This window comes from Poecilia formosa, unplaced genomic scaffold (genome assembly GCF_000485575.1).
Source record: "Poecilia formosa unplaced genomic scaffold, Poecilia_formosa-5.1.2 Scaffold11, whole genome shotgun sequence".
NCBI classification, from domain to species: Eukaryota; Metazoa; Chordata; class Actinopteri; order Cyprinodontiformes; family Poeciliidae; genus Poecilia; species Poecilia formosa.
The window spans coordinates 386,682-402,670 of record NW_006799950.1 but is presented as its reverse complement, the minus strand read 5'-3'; the positions used below and the strand labels follow the sequence as shown (position 1 = coordinate 402,670).

Genomic DNA, 15,989 nt, shown 5'->3' with positions numbered 1-15,989 from the left:
TTCCACTTGCGCCCATCTCGTTTACACATGTGGGTCTCTGTCTTGCTACAGCTAATCCTCTCTTTTCCAGTACGGACCTCCAACTCTCTAGCTTCTCCTCTATCTACGCCCTGCTTTCCCTGCAGATCATAATGTCTTCTGCAAATACCATGATCCTCACAAATTCAGTCTAATGTCTTCTGTTAGCCTGTCCGACACCAAAACAAACAAAAATGCTTCAATGCTCAAATAGTCACAAAACTCTGAACTACAACAAAGATTGACCTTATCTCCAAAACAACAGGCTAAACCAGACCAAGCTCTTAAACATGCAAAACTGACATAAAACCAACCAGCAGTCTGTCAAAACCAAATATCTGCGCACAAAAAAAAAAAAAAAACTCAGGCAAAAACAAACCAGAATCAGTTTGCAGATGGGGTTAAAGCTTCGATACTGAATCTGGGTCTGCAGGGTCAGCTGGAGCAGTGGCTGGGGCCTGCAACCCATAGTGGGGCTCTACTAGCAGTTCCCTCCCTCGCTGTTCGCCAGGAGACTCCAGAGAGTGCAGAGGCATACCAAGAGAACTGAATGACCTAAAAATGCATCTGCGCCTTCATAACAAAGTTGCTTCGAGAGAGACTGCAGTGCTGTGTTGCCTCTTAAGGAGGCAACACAGCACTGTGTTGCCTCCTTCACGCTTAGGAAAACCTCTTCACGCTTCCCCATCGCGTGTTAAATCTGACTAAGATGTGCGAAAAAGAGTCTAAACTAGGGGGCTGAAACGACATTACCGCTCTCTGGAGCCAACTGTATTTATGCACCTTGAGATGTGTGCTTAGAGGGAACTAACATAACAAACTGTGAAAGTTTGATTTGCATGGCTCTTCCACAGTAAAAACGAAGCAAAAAGGAACAGAAATGCCTACCAAAAAAAATAAATAAATAGTGGAATCTAACTCTGGCATTTCAAAAACCCACTACAATATCTGCGTACTTCTTCACAGGTCAATTTTCTTCCTGATGTCACGTCACGAGGGCTTGAAGCAGCCACATGCCCTTTGGAGATTGACACTTAATGCCTCATTGGCTCCTGCTACTAAATGCTAATGGCGGGCTGGTGCCAATTTCTAAGAAACAGAGACAATAGTGTGAGAATTTTCCAAATGTTCCCCCCCAAAATGACTGACTTCTCTCCTGAAGGATTTTGTAATGTGTTCCTTTGCTTCGGGACTAAACCTTACGGTAGGAATTAGGAGTCTCCGCTCATCGTTGAGGTGTTTCACATGTCCAAATGAAAGTAAGGCCTGCCACTGCCGAAGTCTCTGAAAAGTAGGTTTCATCAGCTGATTGCAAAAAGCGCTGGTGTCTTTCGGGTCTGTTGGAGGGCCCGTCTTGGGCCTTTTCCCCCTGCCAGTAAATAAAGGGACGGACAGTGTGCCCAGTGTTATCAATGAAGCCGGCCTCTCGGTTCTCCAGAAAGTGCAGCTTGGAAGGCGTCCATAGCAGGGCATTAGGCCTGGAGGTTTGTGTCGTTTGTAATTTATAACACTGAGGGAAATGGGTAAGAGGACAATATGGAGGGAGGAGGGAGAGAGGGAATTTGGGAGAAGGGGGAAGGGACTTCGCAGCACAAGCAAGTGGTGCTTGCCTAAAGTGTGTTGCACCGAGCCTGGATACCAGTCTGACCGACCGGGCTGGAGGGTTTTCTGGGAGACAGAAAAGCTGAATGGGGCCCGGTTTTAGATAAATGTATTTTAAATCGACAACCCTCTTCCACCACTCAACGTCGACCCGTCCACATGACAGACTTAACACCGAGTGACTGCACAAATCAACACGTCTACATCAGAATTTCTCTCGACAATTACAAAGTACGATTAGGAATCTTCTGGTTTCAAATGAAGTCAGAGATATAAGAAAATAAAAGACAAATTTAATTTAGTTGTAATTAAACTACGTCAACTAGAAACCACGCGGATATGTTTAAGGTACATTTATGTTTTGGCGTTCAAGGTTCATCTTCACAATAACACCATCACTAACCAGCACAGCTGTATGCTAGTGACTACTTTTTTTTATATTTAGTAGTGTTAGAAAATGTACCGTTTTTGTTAAATGAACAGTTTCGTATGAAAAAATTTCACTGTTTTCATTTTAATCTACCTATAATCACGATAAAATGGCAAAAAAATAAACTCCCGCACATTCATCTATAAAATCGGGGCATAAAATAAAATAAAAAAAAAAATAAAATAAAAAAAAACACAGCTATGTGAAATTTTAATGAAGTTGAAATGTTGTAAAAAATTGAGCCATAATACAGAAGCAGTGCGTAAAAATGTGGGTTTGCACCTCTATTAAATCTGGTATAGCAGTAAAACATCTACGGGGATCATCTACTCATGAATCATCGTCATCTTTAAGTTTTTCTATGAAAGCAGAAGTTAGAGCAGTTTTTTTTTCCTCTCTTGCTGCTTTCAGTTGAAGAGTTCAAATGCCATTTCCAGCTGCTACCTGCTTTAAAGTGGGGAGGATTTTGAAGAAACAGTCTAACTGGTACAACTAAACAGCTTCAGCTTCAGAGCTCTTTTGCATAGTGGGGGTGTGACACAACAAACACAAAACACTCTAACAGTTTCTGAGGCAGAATACTGAACAAATGGTAAAAAAACTGAGTATCAGACATTAAGAGAACATTTTGTAAGCACTGGAAGAAAATATTACCCTAAATCAAAAGAGAAGTTGGCATTCCTGATGTTAGTTTTCAACTCATAATTCAATGTCTAACATATGGAGACTTCTTACGGAGTCTTTAAAAAGTAGTTTGTGATTATTTTTCCTCGGTATAATTTGCTGTGGAACAATTTGAAAATTTGCCTGATCACAGATTGTTTTTGCAGAACGTATCTAAAATATCCTGAAGAAAATGCAACTAGTGAAGGCTGAAATACTTTTGTGCAATTCTACTTGACAGGACTTTAATTTTTCTCAGTGCTGATGTCTGTACCCAAAAGACAGGAAATAAGGAAGACTTTAGATGTTTACTTCTGTAATACGCCACGTGCATTAATGCATATTAAGATATATTTGTTGTTTGAAATATTTGTAAGCATACTTAGAGGAGATCTCAGTTATTCACTGGTAGTTGTGGTCCCCAACTCCCACCAATACGGCGGTCTACTGTAATACATGGTTTCCTTTTTCCGCCTGAAGGACTCATGCTTCAGTTGGAAGTCATTTGTAACTTTTGATTCAGAAAGAAAGATGTTATGAACTGAAATATATGAAACTCTCAAATAGAAGTATCGTAAAGAAGCATAGGAGAAACGGCCGTCTGCGAAAAAAAGAAGTCATATGAGAGAAAATTTACTCAAGTAATTGCTGCAGCAAAGTTTTCCACAAGATGCTGGCAAGATGGAGGAGTGTCATTAGTTTTACACATTTCTCTTAAGTCCGGGGGATTTTTTAACATTTTTATAATCTGTAGATATCTAAAACCAGAACTGATAGAAAGCAAACTGATATTTTACTATACAGAGCTTTTCACAAATATTACTTCTTGGGTTTTCAGCTTGCAACCGCAGCACCACTGTTTGCTCACTATGCCCTGAAGACTGGATTTCTGAAGGAAAACCTATTAAAACCATGTGGGGGTTTTTAAACCATGCTGTTAATTTAACAACATGAATATAAAATATGTAAGCATAAGTAAAATGCATAGGTTTGTGAATTCACAATTCTTGCAATACACACGAGCTTCCTTCAGCTTGTCACCGCAGCTCTCTCTGACCAAGAGCGGATATTTTAATGCGGCATCAATATTTGCTCTTAATGCCACAGTTGCTGAATCAACAACAGCTTTGCTTCGCTTGTTTACATTATTAGGACTGCCAGAATCCATTTTCACGTGGCTAAACTGTGGAAGGTATAAATATGATTAAAAGAATATCGTCATATCATATACAACCCAGTCAACAACCTTAAAACTACTACTGTCTCACCAGAAGTTCTTCCATCTGCCATCCAGCAACTTCGGCTTATTTGCCTCAAACCAAATGTTGAAGCGCAGCTGAAGCTCAGCATTCTGTCTTTAACAATTAACGTCAAACAGGATTCTTGTTTATGAGTGATCCGACGAGCCGCAGGCTTTCTGACGGAGCTTCTAGCACACACCAGCAACTCTGGACTGGAGATGCACAGAGAAATCGGTGGAAGTTCAGATTTACTGGCCCAGCCAGAAACTCAAAAATCCCAACTTTCCCAATCAATGAGCCACACTACTCTAAGTGTAACCAGATCATGCTGATATCAGAGTGATGGACGCCGTTACATTTTCGGTATCAGTGAGGTGTTTGAATCTGATGTCAGAGGAAGCACAGAAATGAAACTGGATCTTGTGATGCATGTCTGCGGTTCATTCAGACTGAAGGAGAGAGAGCAAGGTCTCAGCAGGTAACAGGAAGGCTGAATGAACTGCTCACTTTTCCAAATCCTTTTACAGACACAAATCTGTGTCAGATTTTTAACCTTTTGAGGTTAAAAATTAAAGAATTTTTTAAAGCATTTTTAACCTTTTGAGGTTAAAAATTTGAAGGTTAAAAATCTGACATAGATTTTTTAACCTCAAAAGGTTAAAAATCTGACACAGATCTGTGTCTGTAAAAGGATTTGGAAAAGTTAGCAGCTTTTCTTTGTTTTAGCTGTCTGATTTAAGGCTCTCCACTCTGAAGATCAAGATCACATAAGAAACACGCTAGATGTAAACAGAAGAGAGGTATTTGCTTCATGAAAGATAGAAAAAACAGTATTTTAATCATTTAAATGGCAAGATGTGGATAGTTTAGGAAGTTTAGCAAAGTGAATCAAAAAGATATCAAGTGATATGTATTAATAGCTTTTAATACATTGATGCTCTCAAATTTAATAAGCTAAGAACGGTGTTATCCACAGTGGACATGAAAACAAAACCTACACCTGTTGTCGCAAGGAGCTTCAGCAGACATTCATATTTCTGCCTTCTGTATGTCTTGCTGAGGCAAGCAACAAGATTAGCCGAATTCTCATACGTTCAGTCAGTTTCGAAGCATATTTGACGCTAACAGGAAAACGGTACCGACTTCTGAGAACTCCAATCTGCTATTAAGACGCACTGATCTGAGCATAATCCCTCTCCTAATCATCATGCAGTGCAGCGACAGTAATGGCAGTAATTTCCGTTCATTTTACATGAGTGACGTAATGATCAACACCCAAATGACTCAGATAAAATCTTAAAGACATAACCACAGACAAAACAAGCATTTCCTCCTTTTCAAAGACGTAATGAATTGTTTTTTTATGAGAAGGGGGAAAAAAACGGATTGAGGATTTTTCTTTAAAAAATTATGTCTTGTTAAATAAAACAGGTCTGTTTTATTTGCGAACTATATTTACGATTGCTCTGGAAAATTCAGTGCCTTTGTGAACTTGCAGTGGTTGTAAGGTGCTTGAGTTGACAGCAGCTTATGCAAAGAAACATGTGAAAATGTTTTGCATTGGAGATTCATACTTGTACTGGGCCTTGCAAAGGTAGTCATATCCTCTAAACTTTACAACCATCAATTTTAATTCATTTTATTTTATTGTAAGTCCATGTGATCGACCAACACAAAGTAGTTCTTAATCGTAAAGTGGAATTAAAAGGCTGCATGGTTTTATGGGTACATATCTACAGTTGTCCCCTTCTTTAAAAAAAATAAAAAACATTACCGTCTTAATCAAACTAGATGAAGAGTGTGAAAAGCTATTTTTTTGGATCTGCTCTAAGTTTCAGTAAGAGCTTCTGAGTCTTGTAGTTCTGTGACGACACAAATCATAAAGTCTCTCTGTAAACTAGAGAAGAAAATAAATAAAGGCACGTAGAGGTCCGGTGCGATCGCTGTTGTGGGAAACAGATTAATAAAAGCAGCGTGGGGGTGGTTGCATTCTGAATTGCATAATAATTTTTCCACCGTGGCGCATGGCGACAAGAACCTAGGCAACATGCGCCGAAGGCAGGCTCGGCCCCTTAACTACACGCACAACACAGAACTACAAAAAGCAGTTCTTGAGGAGCAGCGCATCACTGGACGTGACAGGAGTCACTAATGAGTCTGCAGCCGGGTTGATGCAGAAAGATGCAACGGTGTCATGTTATATTTTACCACTTCAGACAATTTGTAACTGTTTTTATCTCTGCTGTGACCGAAGGAAACGCCCTAATAACGCAATATCTGCTACAATGAACTATCCCTCAAGCTTACGGTGACTCGGTTTGATTGGGGACCAAACTTGCAATATTTCTTACCTTGCCTGCCTGTGGTGGCGCTGCAACCTCTGAAGGAAACAACTCGAAAACCTCCGAAGTAGAGGTTTTCGGTTAAACTCTTCCTTCTTCGCGAAAGTTAGACAAAAATGAAGTGATGTCGGGTTTTAGCGTTTGTAGGATTTCTCTTTTGTCTTTGGCAAAAGACTATGAGCCATTTTTCTCGCTAGCGCTCAACTTGCCTGTTTGTTTTGGTTGTATTTACCCAGAATGCCCTGCGCTACAGTTCGCTTCCTGCTTTTCCTGCTCCGGTCCGCTTGCATCCACATATTCATTAAAACAGCACCAGAGTTCACTTCAACGAGCTGGGAATTAAGTTTTTAGGAGGACCAGGGTTCGCTCCTCGGTCCGCATCATAGATCAATTACGCATTCCCACCTCTCCAAATGAACCAGACTTTCTAGACAAACCCTTTGAGTAAAGCAAACTAAACATTCTGCTATTAATAACCTCTTGGTTGCTCATGACTGCAAGAGATGGCATCAGCAGGGACCAGGTCAGACACATCAAGCATCTTTCAAACACAACAGGTCATTAACAAGGGGTTAACTTTTCAGAAATACGTGATTACTTCTTTCACAGCAGCTTACTGTGTGTCTGACTGCCCTTTTGGAGACATTTGCCAAGTGGAGCAAACCTAGAGGCTAAAGTACTTTCCCTTTAATTCCAACTATAGTAAGGTAATACTTAGCAGTTTCTTTGTTGAACAACCCAGTCCAGGCTTGCACTGCACTACTGCAAACTTAACCTAATGCAAGCAAGTTGAATTCTACATTTAAGTTTGTTGCAAAGTTGGCTATTCAGCCGTATAATGAAGATGATTTTGAGGTGAGTGATGTAGTATTATGAGATCTATTAAAAAAGAAAGAAAAAACAAATGTAAAGAAAAGTTATAATTCCCCATCGGACAGGCTGTGGGAACGCACCATGTCCAGATTCACACTCGACTGCTGTACTAATCGGGTCTTAAAAGCCTACTCCATGTTGCACCAGAATCTGAAGAATGTAGGCCAAATCTAAAGCGAGTCCTGCAACACGACACACACCAGAGTTCAGTCCAGTCAACACCTCACACGCCAGGAGTCAGTCATTTGTTTCCTCATTGATGTCCAAAGCTGGAGAGTTTGGATGGACATGTCGCATTTTGTTGACACATTCAGCAAAACAAAAAAAGGCCAGTAGTTTCTATTTATTCTTTAGGACTGGCTTACTGCTAGCTCAGATTTTAACTGGACGTATTTTATACAGTATTAGAAATACATTTCAAAGTGCTAATAAATACATCAATACATTTTAAATTCTACTGAACATTTAACACTGGAACTGGAAGACATGTTAAGTATCCCAAAATAATAACTAAAATAACTGAAACGACAATCAACATGAATTATGAAGTCTCGGTAAACAAAATGGTCCTTCAAAAAAAAAGAAAGAGCTAGTTGAGACCAGTGCACCAAACAAGGAGCAATTATCATCCGATTTTTGGTCAAAAGAGAAAAATCATAGATCATGCAAATGGAAATTATTGCGTCTGTTTCAATTTACCATGCGATTAATTCATTCATTTTAGTTTCTGTTTGCTAACTCAGGAGAAACTCCCTCAACACATGATCCAAGCATTGTGGGGAGAAGATTCTTAAGTAAAGGTAGGGCAAAACTACTTAATCTGAACCCAAAAAGTGCAAACAGTTGTCTTTGGTTCATGATTTAACAAACGAGACAATTATTTTTCAAGTAGGTTTAGTTTGGATAGCTTTTTTAACAAAACACAGATTGCTCTACTGTGATTCTGGCTACAAACAACCGCACCTTTCTAAAAAAAAAATCCCATACCGCACAGGAGAAAATCTCCGCACAACATTTGTGCCCTGTAAGAACAAGTAAACTGAGATGCAGAAAAAAAACCTCTTCACTTCTAATAAAGTGAGCAGCTGGCTGATTAATTCTTACTGAGTTCAAAGGAGAGTCCCTCATCAGGAAACAATAAGTGTTCTTACCAACATGATGCCATTTAATCCCCCGGTTTTTACCAGGCGCTTGCTGTCATATCCTCCACCACAACAACAAACCGAGAACAGAAAACCAAGCACAACGGTTTTGTCAAAGCTGCAACAGGAAAAACTTTTTCTCACCCCCCCCTTTAAGACAAAGCGCTGCACACAGAGGTCGTTTAGGTTGCTGAGTCTGAATTAAGCATAGATTGGCCTATATTACAGGAATCAGGGGGAAGTAGTTCAATGTTTTTTACCCAGGATGCCTTACTCTGAAACCGAAAGTAAAAAAGAAAAAATCATAGCTGAATACAAAGTAATATGGATATTCACGACAAGCAGGGAGCTGACAAACTAAAACAACAGAGCTAGAGCCAACTGAGTTTACGGTTACGGTAACACGTGCTGTGACGTGAGCAGCGCCCCGTCCGCTGACTTACATTGAGTAACTTTGACTTTCAGGAATAGCACACCTCCCTCAAAAGCCGAATTCCTGTTTTTGCCCCTGCCACTCGGTTTAGTCCCAAATGGCATGCGCTGACCCACTCATTAACCAGTGACCCTGCAGCTGGACCAAACAACCCCTGCATGACGGTAATTGTTGCAGTCGGAGACACGGCAATTAATGAAGGGGCCAGAAGTTTCCACCAGGGTGTCTGACTGCATTAAAAGGCTCCCGCGTGAAGCTCGCTGCGACCCCTGACCTGTTGGACCTGTGTTGTGGAGACCTGTGACAGTACAGTGTGTCGCTAAGATGTGACCAAACATGATGTAACGAATCACGGTGTAACGCCTCCCTTTCTTTTACAGAGAAGATGAACTTTTGTGTCGATTCTGAGACCAGAAACCTCAATAAAAGTGTTAAAGTGAATTATGGAAGAGTGGAAAAATATAACCTCCAAGAAATCCCCAACATGTACGAGAGAAGAAACACCGCAATATTCAGTATCTCCAGTAGGTTGCGACTGCAACCATTAATGCAGATTCACTCATCGAACACAGATTTCCCCGCAGGATGATGATGTGGGAGTAAAGAGTGAAGATTTAAATAAATTGCAACTTTAACCACAACTTTTGGAAAAAAAAAAAAATAAAGTATTTCAAGTTTTAGGCCACAACAATCGCAGAAAGACGTCGGACAGCATCCTGGACGTACTGCGAGTTTGATATACGTGGCCCTTTATTCTTTCTGCAACAGTCTTCAGACACGCACGCAGCTCTGCGAGAGGCAACAAATTAATTAACAGTGACTTATAACACAAAGCACTTTGAAGTGAGAGTGCACTGCGACCAGAGCCAGATTGACTGGAAACTCTGACCCCGCCGCCCTCCCTTCAACAGTCGCTTATGACTTCCCCAGAGGGAGGCGAAGCGAAGGCAAATTCCCTCTGGTGTGCCGCCAGCCGCAGGAACACTCTGATTCAGCCACTAAAGCTAAACCGACTGGTTTACTGTAAGCGTGTTGCAAATGTGACGCGGACACGGACCTGGTGCTGCTTTCTTCCACTGGTGGGACGCACAGCAGGTTGACCAAAACTACAGCGAGGAGGAAAAAACATTTACACCCGTTTTTTTTTATTTGTTTGTTTGTTTGTTTCCCACATTAATACAACTGGAAACCTGAGCGCATTTTATTAGGTGCAGAAATGTCAAGATGTCAAGAAAATCCGCAAAATCTTTAACACATCAAGCTCTGAAAGGGTGAATTAGCATCCAGGCCCTTTTTCTCTGACAATGCCAAATGACAAAAAATAAACGCAACCAATAAGCTTCATAATGACCTAATTAGTAAGTAAAGTCCAACTGCGTGTAGAGTAATGTCTTAAATGATCAATTAATCTGACAGGCCGGTCAGGGAGAGCATTATTTAGAGAAGCAGTCAAGAGACGCGCTGTAACTCTGGAGGAGCTGTACTGATCCTCAGTGTCCACGCATCCTTAAATAGTCTCTAAGGTATTAAATTTATGTATCTAAAATGAATGCCTTATAATGTTCTCAATTCATTTTAAAACATGTCAGTTAACCTTAAATATATTAGGTCTTAAATGTTTTCATAGCAGCACTACTTAGTCTTGCATGTCTACTTCTTTTTCTTGCTGGATCTCTGCTAATAGACACTTGCTAACTAGCTAGCATGTTTTTTTGTGTCAATCGTGTGTAAGGGAAAATGTACAGGCAGTTAGCTGTACCGTGGTCATTTTCATCACCGCTTCACTTCTTTGTACCTCTGAGGCGTGACACATTCTGTGAAAGAAAAAAGGAAATCTTGGCGCTGTGGGGGTAAAGGCTGTAGAGAGCCATATGCAGTGTGAGAAGGACAAAGCTGCTGCCAAAAGCCTCAAACAAACCCCAGAAAATTTCATAGTTTTTGCTATGAATGTAATACAGTAGAATCCCTCAACAATCCCCAATATTTGTAGTTCTTCGGTCTTAGATCTGACTTGCTGAAAAACCTGCAGACATCCTGCTCTGCTCAGGTGAGAGACTCTGTTGACAGGACAATTACCCATCATGCACTTTCCAAATCTGGTCTAGGTACGAAGGAGTGACAAGAAGAAAAGCAGTAGAAGTCTGCTTTAAAGTTTGTCAAGTAGCGGGCAATGTGTTCGAAGGCGCTGTGCTCAGGTGAACATTTTCACGCTCCAAGATGCTTCAGACTTGGCTTTAAGTTCACCTTAATGTATAAGTGGTTTAGATTTAAGGATATTTGTGTGATAAAATGGCCCAGTAAAAGTCCAGATTTAAATCCAACCGTGAATTTTTGAAAACTGATGTTCACAGATACTCTCCATTCAATCTGACTGAACTTGAGCTGTTTTGCTAAGAAGAATTAAGAAAAAAAAATAAAAAATACTACAATCTCCAAAACATGAAAAGCTGGTAGAGACAAACCCCAAAAGACGAGCAGCACAAAATACTGAGACTGGACACTTTTCTGATTTTATTTTGGATTTAAAAAAAAAAAACTTTGAAAAGCCATATCTTGGCTTTTCAAATGGCAAAATGTGAAAAACTTTAAGGCAAAGGAAATCTTTTCCAAGGCGTTGTCTCTCAGTCAAAAAGCACAAACTCAGAGAGAAGCATTAGATGTTTCTCTAATTAAGAACATGCCCAGGGAGAGCTTTTTATATTAATTTTTGAGCCTCTGTATTCCTGGAAGCTTCTGTACCCAAAGACTAAAAGCATAAGTAACCATTTTATAAAACTCACTAGTCTTACTGTGAGTTGTACAATTAACATTTAGCATCAGTCAAGTTGGACAGGTCAGTTACTGGCTTGAAAGCACAGCTTTCTTCGTTTTAGGATTAGCATAAACGATGAGTAGTCCCCAGGAGTTTGCTCCTGGATTATTTCGTGGTCGACTGTAACTTCACCAAAATGTTTTATTTTAAAACGTACGTCAATAAAAATGCAAAATTGCACATGCAAAATTGAGTGCAATGCAAATTTCCCCATGGAGACAATAAAGTTTATCTAATCTAATCTAAAGATGAGTATTAACAGCACAACAATATTCCAGCAAGTTCAAAAACAAAATGATGATGATTTTTACTTAATCTACGGAAAGAAAATCAGCAATTAGATTTAGGTTTCAGATCTTATTGCACAGATTAGTGTATCTGTTCTTCATACTGTAACACAAATATAACAAGCCGATATCAGCTATTTAACCATCTGTTTGGGTGGACACGCATATGCTGCTTGTTGCTCGGCAACTGTGCTTAAATCAGCGTTACCTGGTGATTGGTGTTACAGTCTCCATGCCACAGTTGTGTATATAAAGACTGGGAAAGCACTATAAAAGTTTTGAACCACTTGCTTTTTTACACACATGAAATTTAATGCCAATCATTTGTTAAAACAAATGATTAATTATGGTGTTGGCCCACACTACATCACACCAAGAACTTTAACTCCTCCAGGAAGGCTTTAAACCAAATTTGAGACTGTGTTTATGGGAATTTCTGACCATTTCTTTTTTTCAAAATCTCATTTGTGAGGCCAGACACTGACGATCAAACGGTGCTCCTGCGTCAGGGCTGTGATCTGAACTCATTGCAAGAAGAAGCCAAAACAGTTCCTGAAGACTGGAAGCAGAAAATTGCGCAAAAATTGTCTTTTGTTGAAGCATTAAGTGTTCCTTCCAATGAATTCACCTGGGCTGAACCCAACCATTGAACAACAGCCTCGTACCAAAACCCACTCTGCACCAAAGGCTGTGCTTGAAGAATACAGTCAGCCCGGTGTTGTTCTCCTGCTTCCTGCCAAACACACAGTCGTCCACTGGATTGCAGCAAGGAGAAGAACACGTCAGAGGACGCAGCTCCACGTGCCACCACAAAGACAAGCGGCAGCATGATTTTACACTGGTGGAGCAGGGCTTGGGCACAGCTGCTGACCACTAGAAGCACATTTCATGCTCTGTTTTTCTGCTAATCAGGTCTGAAAATAACTACCGTGTGCCTCACCGTCAACTAACCCTGTTTGGTGATTTTACATGCCCTTTCACTTCAAATATCACTAATAGTTGATGTAGAAGGAATGACTGCATGGAACCACACTGGCATTCACCGAGCACCTCAGAGTGACCCATTCCTTCACAAGAGACTGTAAAGTCCTTCTGCCTCCCTAGGTGTTGATTTTAGAGCTACAGTCCAGAGAGCAGCTTTGAAAGTTATTTAGTGAACATTAGTGAAGACCCAACAACCGTAAAGGCCAAGAATCACACCAGTTACGTCAGGGATAAAGATGTAGAAAAGGCTACGTCATAAAACAACATCCCAAGCACTGACTACCACACTGGATGCTGTTCAGTCTATCGTCTGACAATGGGAACAGTACAGTACAGCTGTAAACCTACCAGGACATGGCTGTCCATCTGAACAGACAGACTGGGCAAGGAGAGCGTCAAACAGAGAGAGCCATAGTGACTCTGGAGGAGAAGAAGCTCTCCTCTAAATACAACATGAGATGTCTTATTATGAGAACATATTATGATTAGTTCAATAAAATTAAACTAAAATGTCTTTCTGTTATCAGATTTTAGAACAAAATGGAATCCTCTATTACAAGAGGAGAACATTGTAGAATGAGGTAAGCCTAGTTTGAAGCTGTTAAAAGCGTCAAACAAGCTTTCAAAAGATAGTTTTGCAATGTTTTTTTAAAAGTCATAGCTTTCCACAGCTATGACTGGTATGGAAAAAAACACCAGTCATAGCTGTGCAAGGCTGGTAATAGGCCTGGGTAATATAGCTTAAAAATATTTTTTTTAAAATACAAAATTCACTTTTTTTTCCTTAAAAAAAAAAATCCATAAAATATCTTTAAAAAACTGGCCTTCATTCCAATCATTCCTTCTGTGAGTTGACCAGTCTTCAAAGCTGATATAAATAAAAGATGGCAAAAAAAAAAAGATGACAGTTCTTGGGTGAATGATGGAAATAAAACCGTTTTATTCCCAAAAATGAAATCTTCAAAAACAGAAAATTCTATTAATTGATAAAATCGCTTTATTTATCGCCAGGCCCTCTGGTAGAGATGAGGTTCTGCAAAACTTTAGATATCATAAAAGTGAACGCCATGAGTCAGTTTTCTTCCACAGCACAGTTTATCCACTGCTGTGTGTTGACGTATCAAACAAAAGCCTGGTAAAATACATGGAAGTTAGTCGATGTAATGTGACAAAGTGCAAAAAAAGCTCAAAATGTATCGATGCTTTTCCACTTTACACGGCGGCAACAATACTAATAAAATAAACCCCGAAAGACGGACGTTTGTTTCCTCCCAACAACAGTGCCTGTCTGTAACCAGTCAACTGTGATGAAAACAAATAGTACGTTACGTAATGCTAATTTGGCATGGAGAACTTCACCTAATTTCTGGTAATGGAGCTGAATGATTTGTTCTGTTGTACCTCCTGATTAATCCTCTTAAAAATAAAGTGATTATTCTAATGAGCATGCAAGGCTACCCAATCACGCTTTTTCCAACATTTTAGAGTATTGGTAAATGAGCTGCGGACGGGCGCGCCTCGCTGCCCCTCCTGCAGCTCTGTGTTTTTAGGAGGAACCTGCATAAAGTCCAGCAGCAGCAGCTGTTTTAGTCAGACACAACCCACGGAGCGAGGGCGGAAACCAAACCGCCCCCCTCCGCCAAATGAACCACAGGTGAGGTAAGCATCTTTGCCGAACGACATGCGCGGACAAACACTCGGGGGCTCAGAAGTGCTAGAGGCTGTTATTCATTATCCACCCAACCGCATTCCAGCACCGGGCAAAAGCCGTTATCACCACCATCGCTCTCAGATGCGAGCAGGAGAGAGGCAGAGACGGATTTAAGCAGGTTCTCGAACAAGATGCCCTCACCTGATGACCCCGGCTCCACCGTTGCACCATTCCCACATGTCCCACTGCTTTACAAATCAGAGAGAGAGAGAGAGAGAGAAAGAGGGGGAGGCAGGCAGGGGAGGCTTCAGAGGCGATGTAAGAAGCTGTGGAAAGCTGGAGGAGAGTGGGAGAGTGTGAACATTAACACTGAGTGGAAGTGATGGAGAGTGATAAGGGCACCTCCTGCTCCCCCGTTTACAGGAAGCTGGTGGCTAAGGATGTGGCTGATGAGGCTAAAACAAACCCAACGTGGTGCTCCTGTGATTTTTTTGTTGTTGTTTTGTTTTGTTTGCTTTCACTGCAAGGAATATCTTGTCAAAAGGAGGGCAGAAATACGTTCTCCTCACTCTGCTCCTGAAAATCAGGTTTAGACTATTTTTGAGGTCATTTGAAACAACCTGGCCTGCAGCTGCAACACAGGCATCCAGAGCAGAATGAAAGGTCAGCTTTGGTTCACAAATTATGACACAACTCATCCAATACCTTACCTGACTCAAGAGGAAGAGCAGATAGGTGAAACACCAGTTTGATAACGAGTGAAGGAGTGAGAGTCCTGAAACATTGCACATGTACAGACAATACCCGCGCTATGGAGAACCAAAAGTGCCACAATTCAATCATTGAATAAGGTATTTATCTGTAACTAAGTATTCATAAGTTTTTAATCTCTTTATTAAATTGATGTTATATTTACATTTTAAACGCAAATATTTACTTAATAAAAAAAAATAAATCATGTATGTATTTTTTCAAATCTGTCAGCAAATTCTCCAGACACTTCATGCTTAATTTTATGCAGATTGACAAACAAGTGTTTCAGCAGAGCAAGCGTTTTTCTTTTTATTGCTTTGCAGGTACAATACCATGATGTATGTTGGATCCTCTGAATTCAGTCTTATGTTAACTATTTAATTGCGTAAAGACAAGAACACACTCGGGAAAACATAACCGAATCGCATACAAAGTGCTAGCTTAACTTGATCTACATTTGCCATGCTCCGTCTTGGGGGCACCATTGAAATAAAGTTCCTGTGTTTTTCCCTCAGTTACAGTTTAGCGTTTCAGAAAACAGGGACAGGTATGGTTTGAAAGCAAAAGTAGTGCCACACAATTGGCTACCATCCATTCATCTATTAAAACTGTTAAACTATCTGAGCAGATAGCCTGACTAACTAACCAGTTCAAATCCATTTGTTAGACTCAAGTCAGTCTTTAAAGAGAAAAACCTTTGGCAGGTAAAAGCTACAGTAAGTGCTGCAGAACTTGGTATGTTTATTCTAAATTTTTTC

The 15,989-nt window shown here is 40.4% G+C and overlaps 1 protein-coding gene across 2 annotated transcripts in view; it reads right to left on the bottom strand.

Annotated features, from left to right (window-relative positions):
* Positions 1-15,989, bottom strand: part of cnnm2b (cyclin and CBS domain divalent metal cation transport mediator 2b) — a 56,988-nt gene that overhangs the window by 38,152 nt on the left and 2,847 nt on the right. The window lies entirely within an intron of this gene.